The following is a 9,049-nucleotide window of genomic DNA, read 5'->3' as shown; positions in this document are numbered from 1 at the left end:
AACCAGAAGGCTGGCGGTTCGATCCCACCAGCCACTCCTCGGAAGGAAGGTTGGGCAATCTACTTCTGTAGTGATACTGCCTCGGAAACCCAAGGAGGGGTCGCTATGAGTCGGGGCCAACTTGATGGCAAACAACAACAACAACAAAATATTCATAACACTAAAGTTACCATTTTGGCCACTTGGGAATGTACACTTCAGGGGCCTTAAGTAAGTTCATAATATTTCCTAACCATCCCCCTCAATCTATTTCCAGATCTTTTTTTCTGGCCCCGGAGACTTCTGGTAGCCTTGGGGACCTCTGGTAGCCTAGGGCAGCCCTGGTAGCATAGTGCCTAAGGCAGTTGACTGCTAACCAGAAGCCTGGCGGTTCAAACCCAACAGCCACTCCTCAGGAGGAAGACTGGGCATCTACTTCCCTAGTGATACCGCCTCAGAAACCCAAGGAGGGGTCGCTATGAGTCAGATCTAACTCGCCTGCAGTGAGTTTGGTTTCTTTGGTCTCTCTGGTCCCAAGTAGAAACTCTGTAGCCATGAACGCCTCTAAGAATGGCCTGGTCTGTGCTGTTGTTGCTAGGTGCCGGTCCAGTTGGTTCTAACGGGACGTGATGTACAGCAGAAGGAAAGTCTGCCGGGTCCTGCACCATTGTCACAATCATTGCCATGTTGGACCCCATCTTCTTCAACCCATCTCATTGAGTCTTAGTCTTTTTCACTGACCGTCCACTTTACCAAGCCTAACATCCTTCTCTAGGAACTGGTCTTTTCTGACAACATGTCCAAAGAACATCCAGACAACTTCTCCCTTCTAAGGAGCAGTCTGGCTGTGCTTCTTCCAAGACAGATTTGTTCATTCTTCTGGCAGTCCAGGTATATTCAATATTCTTCACTAACACCCTAACTCAAATGCAATTCTTCTTTGGTCGTCCTTATTCATCGTCCAGTTTTTGCATGCATATGAGGCGATTGAAAATGCCATGGCCTTGCGTCAAGTGGACTGTAGTCCTCACAGTGTTGTTGTGAGGTGCAGTCAAGTCGTCTCCGACTCATAGTGACCCTATGCACAGCAGAATGAAACAGTCCTCAAGGTGACATCTTTGCTTTTTAACACTTTAAAGAGGTGTTTTTGTTGTTGTTGTTGTTTGTTTTTTGTAGCAGATTTGTCCAATGCAGTACATTGTTTGATGTCCTGACTGCTATTAATTGTGTATCCGAGTGAAATGAAATCCCTGACAATTTCAATCTTTTCTCCATTTGTCGTGGTGTTGCTTGTTGGTCTAGTTGTGAGGATTTTTGTTTTCCTTATGTTGACGTGTAATCCATACTGAAGACTGTAGTATTTAAATCTCCATCAGTAAGTGCTTCAAGTCATCTTCACTTTCAGCAAGCAAGGTTGTGTCATTCACGTATCGCAGGTTGCTAATGAGTCTTCCTCCAATCCTGATGCCATGTTCTTCTTCACATAGTCCAGCTTCTCGGATTATTTGCTCAGCATACAGATTGAATAAGTATGCTAAAAGGATACAACCCTGACGCACAGCTTTCCTGACTTTAAATCACACAGTATCCCCTTGTTCTGTTTGAACAATGACTGCCTCTTGGTCTATGTACAGGCTCCTTATAAGGACAATTAAGTGTTCTGGAATTCCCATTCTTCTCAATGTTATCCATAATTTGTTGTGATTCACACAGTCGAATGACTTTGCATAAATCAATAAAACACAAGTAAACATCTTTGTCACATTCTCTGCTTTTTGGCCAAGATCCATTTGACATCAGCAATGATATCCCTCATTCCTCGTCCTCCTCTGAATCCAGCTTGAATTTCTGGCAGTTCTCCGTCACTGTACTGGTGCAACTGTTTTTGAATTATCATCAGCAAAATTTTACTTGCATGTGATATTAATGATATTGTTCCACAATTTCCACATTCTGTGGGATCACTCTTCTTTGGAATGGGCATATAGATTGAATAAGTATGGTGGATCTCTTTCAGTCAGTTGGCCAGGTAGCAGTCTTCCGTATCTGTTGGCATAGCCAAGTGAGCATTTACAGCATTGCATCCGTTTGTTGAAACGTCTCTATTGATAATTCTGTCAATTCTTTGAGGCTTGTTTTTCACCAGTGCCTTCAGTGCAGTTCAGACTTCCACCTTCAGTACCATCAGTTCTTGATCATATGCCACCTCCTAAAATGGTTGAATGTCCACCAGTTCTTCTTGGTACGATGACTGTGGGTATTCCTTCCATCTTCTTTCGATGCTTCCTGCACATTCAATATTTTGTTTATAGAATCCTTCAGTATTGCCCCGTGAGGTTTGAATTTCTTCTTCAGCTCTTTCAGCATGGGAAAAGACAAGCAAGTTTTTCCCTCTTGGTTTTCTAACTCCGAGTCTTTGCCCATTTCATCGTACCACTTTGTCTTCTCCAGCCACCTACTCTGTTGTTGTGAGGTGCTGTCAAGTGAGCTGCAACTCCTAGCAAACATACAACAGAATGAAACACTGCCTGGTCCTGCACTAGTCTCACAGTCCTCGCTATACCTGAGCCCATTATTGCAGCCACGGTGTCAATCCATCTCATTGAGGGTCTTCCCCTTTTTCGCTGACCCTCCACTTTACCAAGCATGATATCCCTCTCCAGGCAATGGTCCCTGCTGACAACATGACCAAAGTAGGTGACACGAAATCTTGCCATTCTCGCTTCCAAGGAGCATTCTGGCTGCACTTCTTCCAGGACAGGTTTGTTGCTTCTTGTGGCAGTCCTTGGTACGTTCGATTCTTCGCCAGCACCACAGCTCAAATACATCAACTTTTTGTTGGTCTTCCTTGTTCGTTGTCCAGCTTTCACATGAATACGAGATGGTTGAAAACACCATGGCTTGGGTTAGGCACACCTTAGTCTTCCAAGAGACATCTCTGCTCTTCAGGATTTAAAGAGGTTTTTTGCAGCAGATTTGCCCAGTGCAATATGTCATCTGATGTCTTGACTGCTGCTTCCATTGATGTTGATTGTGGAACCAAGTAATACAAAATCTTTGACAACTTCAGTCTTCCCTCCGTTTATCATGATGCTGCTGATTGGTCCAGTTGTGAGGAGTTTTGTTTTCTTTACCTTGAGGTGTAATACATATGGCAGGCCACTCTAGTTACCCCATATAAATGGAAGCATACAATAATTATTATTTTGAGTCTGACATATTTCATTAAGCATAATGTCTTCAAGGTTCATCCACATGTACGATGTATCGGCACTTCATTTTTTACAACTGCATAATAAATATTCCATTGTATACAAATCATATTTTGTGTTTCACTCATCCATTGATAAACAGGTCTGTACGTGATACAAACTGCTTGCACTACTAACTACTGGCTACTAACCTTAAGGTTGATGGTTCAGACTCACTCAGGGTGCTGCAGAAGAAAGGACTGGTGATCTGTCAAGTTAACCCTATGGGCCAATTCTGCTCTGGAGCATATGGGGTCAGCATGAGTCAGAATGGACACCATGGCAATGGGTGTTGTGTATTGATGGGCATTTAGGTTGGCCCCACTTCTTGGCTATTGTGAATAGTGCTTTAGTGAACACTGGTGAACATGTGTTTGTTCACGTGCCTGCTTTCAATTCTTCTGAGTATACACCTACTAGTAGAATTCTGGGTTATGTGTTAATTCTATGTTCAATGTTTTCCAGGGCCGCCAGTCTGTTTTCCACAGCGGCTGCATTGTTTCACATTCTCACCAGCAGTGGGTTCCAATTTCTCTTCATCCTGGCTAACACTGTTTCCTGTTTTTCTGATTATAGCCATCCTGGGGGGTATGAAGGAGCTCTTATGGCATAGTGGTTAAGGCACTCAACTGCTAACCAAAAGATTGGCAGGAACCCACCAGCTGCTCCCTGGGAGGACAAGGAGGCAGTCAGCTTTCATGAAGATTGACAGCCTTGGAAACCCTGTGGGGCAGTTCCACGCTGTCCTCTAGGGGCGCTGTGAGTCAGAATGGACTCCACAGCAGTGGGTGTGGTTTGGGCTTTGCTTCTGTAAAGATTGACAGCCTGGGAGACCCTCTGGGGCAGTTCCACTCTGTCTTCTAGGGGCACTGTGAGTAAAAATTTATTCTAGGGCAGTAGGTTTGTTTTTTGGGTTTGAGTGGGTGTGAAATGGTATCTCATTATGGTTTTGACTTCCATTTCCCTAATGACTCATAAGGAATCTGGTGGCACAGTGGTTAAAGCATTGGGCTGCAAACCAGAAAACCAGTAGTTCAAACCCGCCAACTCTGTCACAGGAGAAAGATGAGGCAGTCTGCTTCCATAAGGATTTACAGCCTTGGAAACCCTATGGAGCAGCTCTCTGTTCTATACAGTCGCTGTGAGTTGGAATCAAACCAATGGCAGTGGGTTTTTAACGACTCAGGCCTGTAGAGTTTAAACTCAGGAAAAACTCCACTCGCCTGTCAGTTTCTCGCACTGTGTTGACGTATGTGTCTCTATGATGCTGGGAATTACGCCACCAGTATTTCGAATACCAGTGGGGTCACCCATGGTGGACAAGTTTCCGTGGAGCTTCCACACTAAGACAGACAGGAAGAAAGACCTGCTGGTCTACTTCTGAAAAAGATTGCCCGGTAACAACCTTATGGATAGCAGCAGCAGAACACTGTCTGACATAGTGCTGGAAGATGAGCCCCTCACGTTGGAAGGCACTCAAAACACGACCGGGGAAGAGCTGCCTCCTCAAACTGGAGTTGACCATAATGACGTGGATGGAGTAAAGCTTTCGGGACCTTCATTTGTTGATGTGGCCTGACTCAAAATGAGAAGAAACAGCTGCAAACATTCAGTAATAATAGGAACATGCAATGTACAAAGTGTGAATCAAGGAACATTGGAAGTCGTCACAAATGAAATGGAACACATACAGATTGATCTCCCAGGCCTTAGTCAGTTGAGATGGACTGCTGTCGGCCATTTTGAATTGGATAATCATATAATCTCTTACGCTGGGAATGACAAATTGAAGAGTAATAGCGTTGCATTTATTGTCGGAAAGAACATTTCAAGATCCATCCTGAAGTCCAATGGTGTCAGTGATAGGATAATATCCACACCCCTATAAGGAAGATCAAGGAGCTCTGGTAGCATAGTGCCTAAGGCACTTGACTGCTAACCAGGAGGCTGGCGGTTCAAACCCACCAGCCACTCCTCGGAAGGAAGGTTGGGCATTCCTACTTCCGTAGTGATAACTGCCTCGGAAACCCAAGGAGGGGTCGCTATGAGTCGGAGCCGACTCGACGGCAAATAACAACAACAACATAAGGAAGATCAAAGAGCTCTGGAAGCGCAGTACCTAAGGCATTTGACTGCTAACCAGAAGGTTGGCGGTTCAAACCCACCAGCCACTCCTCAGAAGGAAGATGGGGCAATCTACTTCAGTAAAGATTTACTACCTCTGAAACCCAAAAAGAGGGTCGCTATGAGTTGGAATTGATTCAATGGCAATGAGTTTTTTTTTTTTTTAACAAGGAAGACCAGTTAATACAACTGTTATTATTCAAATTTTTGCACCAAGAGCTAATGCTAAATATGAAGAAATGGAAAATTTTTACCAACTTTGGCTTTCTGAAATTGATCCAACATGCAATCAAGCTGCATTGATAATTACTGGTGGTCAGAATTTGAAAGTTGGAAACAAAGTTGGAAGATATGGTCTTGGTGACAGAAACGATGCTGGGAATCATAGAATTTTGCAAGACTGACAACTTCTTTGTTGGATAATCTTTTTTCAACAACTTAAACGATAACAATACACATTGACCTTGTCGGATGGAATACACAGCCATCAAATCGACGTCATCTGTAGGAAGAGATGGCTCAACATCATCAGTTAGAGCAAAGTCAGGGGCTGCCTGTCAAATAGGCAATTGTTCAGATGCAAGTTCAAGTTGAAGCCTGAAGGGAGCTCAGTCACTACGTAAAGAAGGAATTCCAGGGAAGTGATGTCATGTCCCTCACTAAGTATACCAGTTGCCACCAACGCTATTGCTCTTTGGTGGTGTTTTGGTTCCCTCTTGTATCACCCTAACAGACATACCACAAACGGGTGGCTTTAACAAACAGGAGTTTATTCTCTTACAGTTTTGGAGGCTGGAAGTCCAAGTTCAAAGTGCCAGCCTCTAGTGTCTGGGTGAAAGCCCCTCGACCTTGGACTTCAGCTCTGCCTCTTGCTCCTGGCCCACTGGAGCTGGAGGCTTCTCCTAACTCAGGCAGCTGCTGGCTGCTGAGGCTGACAAGCCCAAGGTTGACGAGTAAAATGGCACAGTCCCACTGATTCAAGTCCATTAACAGTCCCCCCAAGATCAGCAGACAACATGGAAGGCTGCTGAATGAAAACTTGGCTACATGCTGAATTCAAGTGTGCCAAAAGCTGCAGACCCTTCTCAAAGCTTCTCCTTGTACGGGAAGCAGAGCACACCCCTAAGGCAGCTGCTCAGCAGGTAGATTCCACCATGGAGCTGATGACCGGGCTCATCACGGGGAATCACTCCATCCAGCTGCCCAGCCACTTACCCAGGCCCAGCCAAGCTGACACACAACGTGAACCACCACAGGTGGCTTGTGCTACTTCCTCTTTTTGACTGTCATCTCTCTCCTTTCTGGGCTGTGCTCTCCTCTCCTGTAACTAGGACAGCAATCAGGACACCAAGAATAGCCCTGGGTGCCAGGCCAGCCAGCCCATCCCACCCCGGGGGCAATTTCAGCCCCTCTTTCATTTAAGGAGCTCTGGTGGCATAGTGCCTAAGGCATTTGACTGCTAATCAGGAGGCTGGCAGTTCAAACCCACCAACCACTCCTCGGAAGGATGATTGGGCAATCAACTTCTGTAGAGATACTGCCTTGGAAATCCAAGGAGGGGTTGTTACGAGTCAGATCTAACTTGACGGCAGTGGGATTTTTTTTTTTTTTTTTTTTTGGTGGTGTACTGGATAAGGCACTTGACTGCTAACCGGAAGGTCAGTGGTTCAAACCCACCAGCTGATTTGTGGAAGGAAGACTTGGCAATCTACTTCTGTGAAGATTTACAGCTTCAGAGACCCAGTGGGGGTTGCTATAAATTGGAAATGACTCAGTGGCAGTGAGTTCTTCCATTTACAGATGGAGATGGTGGCTCAGGGAAGCTGAATGACTTGCCCATGCTCTCCCAGTGGCAAGACCACATTCTTCATGAGTCACACTTGAAGCAGGTGGGTGTAGAGCCTGGGTGAGCGTTTTGGATGGAATTGCGCCCCTCCCCCCACATACAAATTATGGGTTGGGATCCTAACTCCTAATCTACAGTATTGAGATCATCTTCAATGATGTAAATCTAATGGAATCATTCAGTGGACATCATGTCACTGTAGGGTAGGCCCTAACCCTACTCACTTGTGAGTTAACAGAGAGCAGCAGAGACCCAGAGACACTGCAGCTCAAACAGAAGAAAGACGCCAACAGGGGATCACTAAGGAAGCAAGGAACACTTGGAGCTACTGATGGAAAGGAAGCAATGTAGCTGTCACCTTGATTTGGACTTTTAACCTCCAGAATTGGGGAAAAATAAACCTCAATTCCTTAAAGCCAATCACTTGTTTTATTTGTGTTACAGTAGCACTAGGGGGAGCTCTGGTAGCATAGTGCCTAAGGCACTTGACTGCTAACCAGAAGGCTGGCGGTTCAAACCCACCAGCCGCTCCTTGGAAGGAAGATGGGGCAATTTACTTCCATAGTGATACTGCCTCGGAAACCCAAGGAGGGGTCACTGTGAGTCGGGTCCGACTCGATGGAACATAACAACAACAGCAATAGGAGACTAAGAGAAGCTCTGGTGGCATAGTGGGTTAGGCACTTGACTGCTAAGTGAAAGGTCAGCAGTTCAAACCCACCAGCTGCTCCGTGGAAGGACGACAGGGTGATCTGATTCCTTTTTTTTTTTTTTAAGGATATTAAGAGCTCTGGTAGCACGGTGGTTAAAAGATTTCGCTGCTAACCAACAGTGGTTCGAACCCAACAGCTGCTCTGTGGAAGATGAGGCAGTAAGCTTCCGTGAAGACTGACAGCCTTAGAGCCCTCTGGGGCGGTTCCACTCTGTCCTCTAGGGGCGCTGTGGGTCGGAATCAACTCCACGGCAGTGGGTGTGGTTCGGAGACTGAGACAGTGAGTTTCAGGGTGTTTCCCTCCCCCGTGCAGCTGGGGCCTGGAGGGGAATTGTGGCTTGGCTTGTCCAACTCTCTGTGGCCACATGTGGTTTCCACAGTGTGATTGTCACCACTGCCACAGGAGAGGCCCTGAGATGTTTGGTGTTTCTTAGACCTCCCACTAGCCTGCCCCATCTCATGTGTGTGGACTTGCTAACCCCCTGGGGAGTCCTGCTTTCACAGGAAGACAGTGTGCCCCAGAGACACCGCGACTGTGCTTTCCTCGCACTTAGGCTTTGACCTCTCTAGCAGGAGGAAGCCGTGTGGCGCAGTGCCTGAGGCATTGGACCGCTAACCAGAGGACTGGCGGCCACTCGGTCGATTCATCTCATTGAGGGTCCTCTTCTTTTTCGCCGATGCTCTTTTTGCAGGGACTGGTCCTTCCGATGACATGTCCAAAGTACGTGACACAAAGTCTCGCCATTCTCACTTATAAGGAGCATGCTGGCTGTACTTCTTCCAAGACAGACTTATTCATTTTCCTGGCAGTCCACGGTACATTCAATATTCTTCATCAACACCATAATTCAAAAGCATCAATCCTTCAGTCTTCCTTATTCACTGTCCAGCTTTCACATGCACCAGGCAGTTGAAAATACCGTGGCATGGTCAGGGGCACCTTAGTCTTCAAAGTGGTATCTTTGCTCTTTAACACTTTAAAGAGGTCTTTTGCAGCACATTTGCCCAGTGCAATACGTCTTTTGATTTCTTAACAGGAGCTCTGGTAGTGTAACGCCTAAGGCATTTGACTGCTAACCAGAAGGCTGGCTGTTCAAACCCACCAACCATTCCTTGGACATTAGACGATGTGTAGCA

This window comes from Orycteropus afer, unplaced genomic scaffold, assembly GCF_000298275.1.
Source record: "Orycteropus afer afer isolate SDZICR_OR568_19922 unplaced genomic scaffold, OryAfe1.0 scaffold00502, whole genome shotgun sequence".
Classification (NCBI taxonomy): domain Eukaryota; kingdom Metazoa; phylum Chordata; class Mammalia; order Tubulidentata; family Orycteropodidae; genus Orycteropus; species Orycteropus afer.
The sequence above is the reverse complement of the archived record's forward strand: the minus strand, read 5'-3'. Positions refer to the sequence as shown.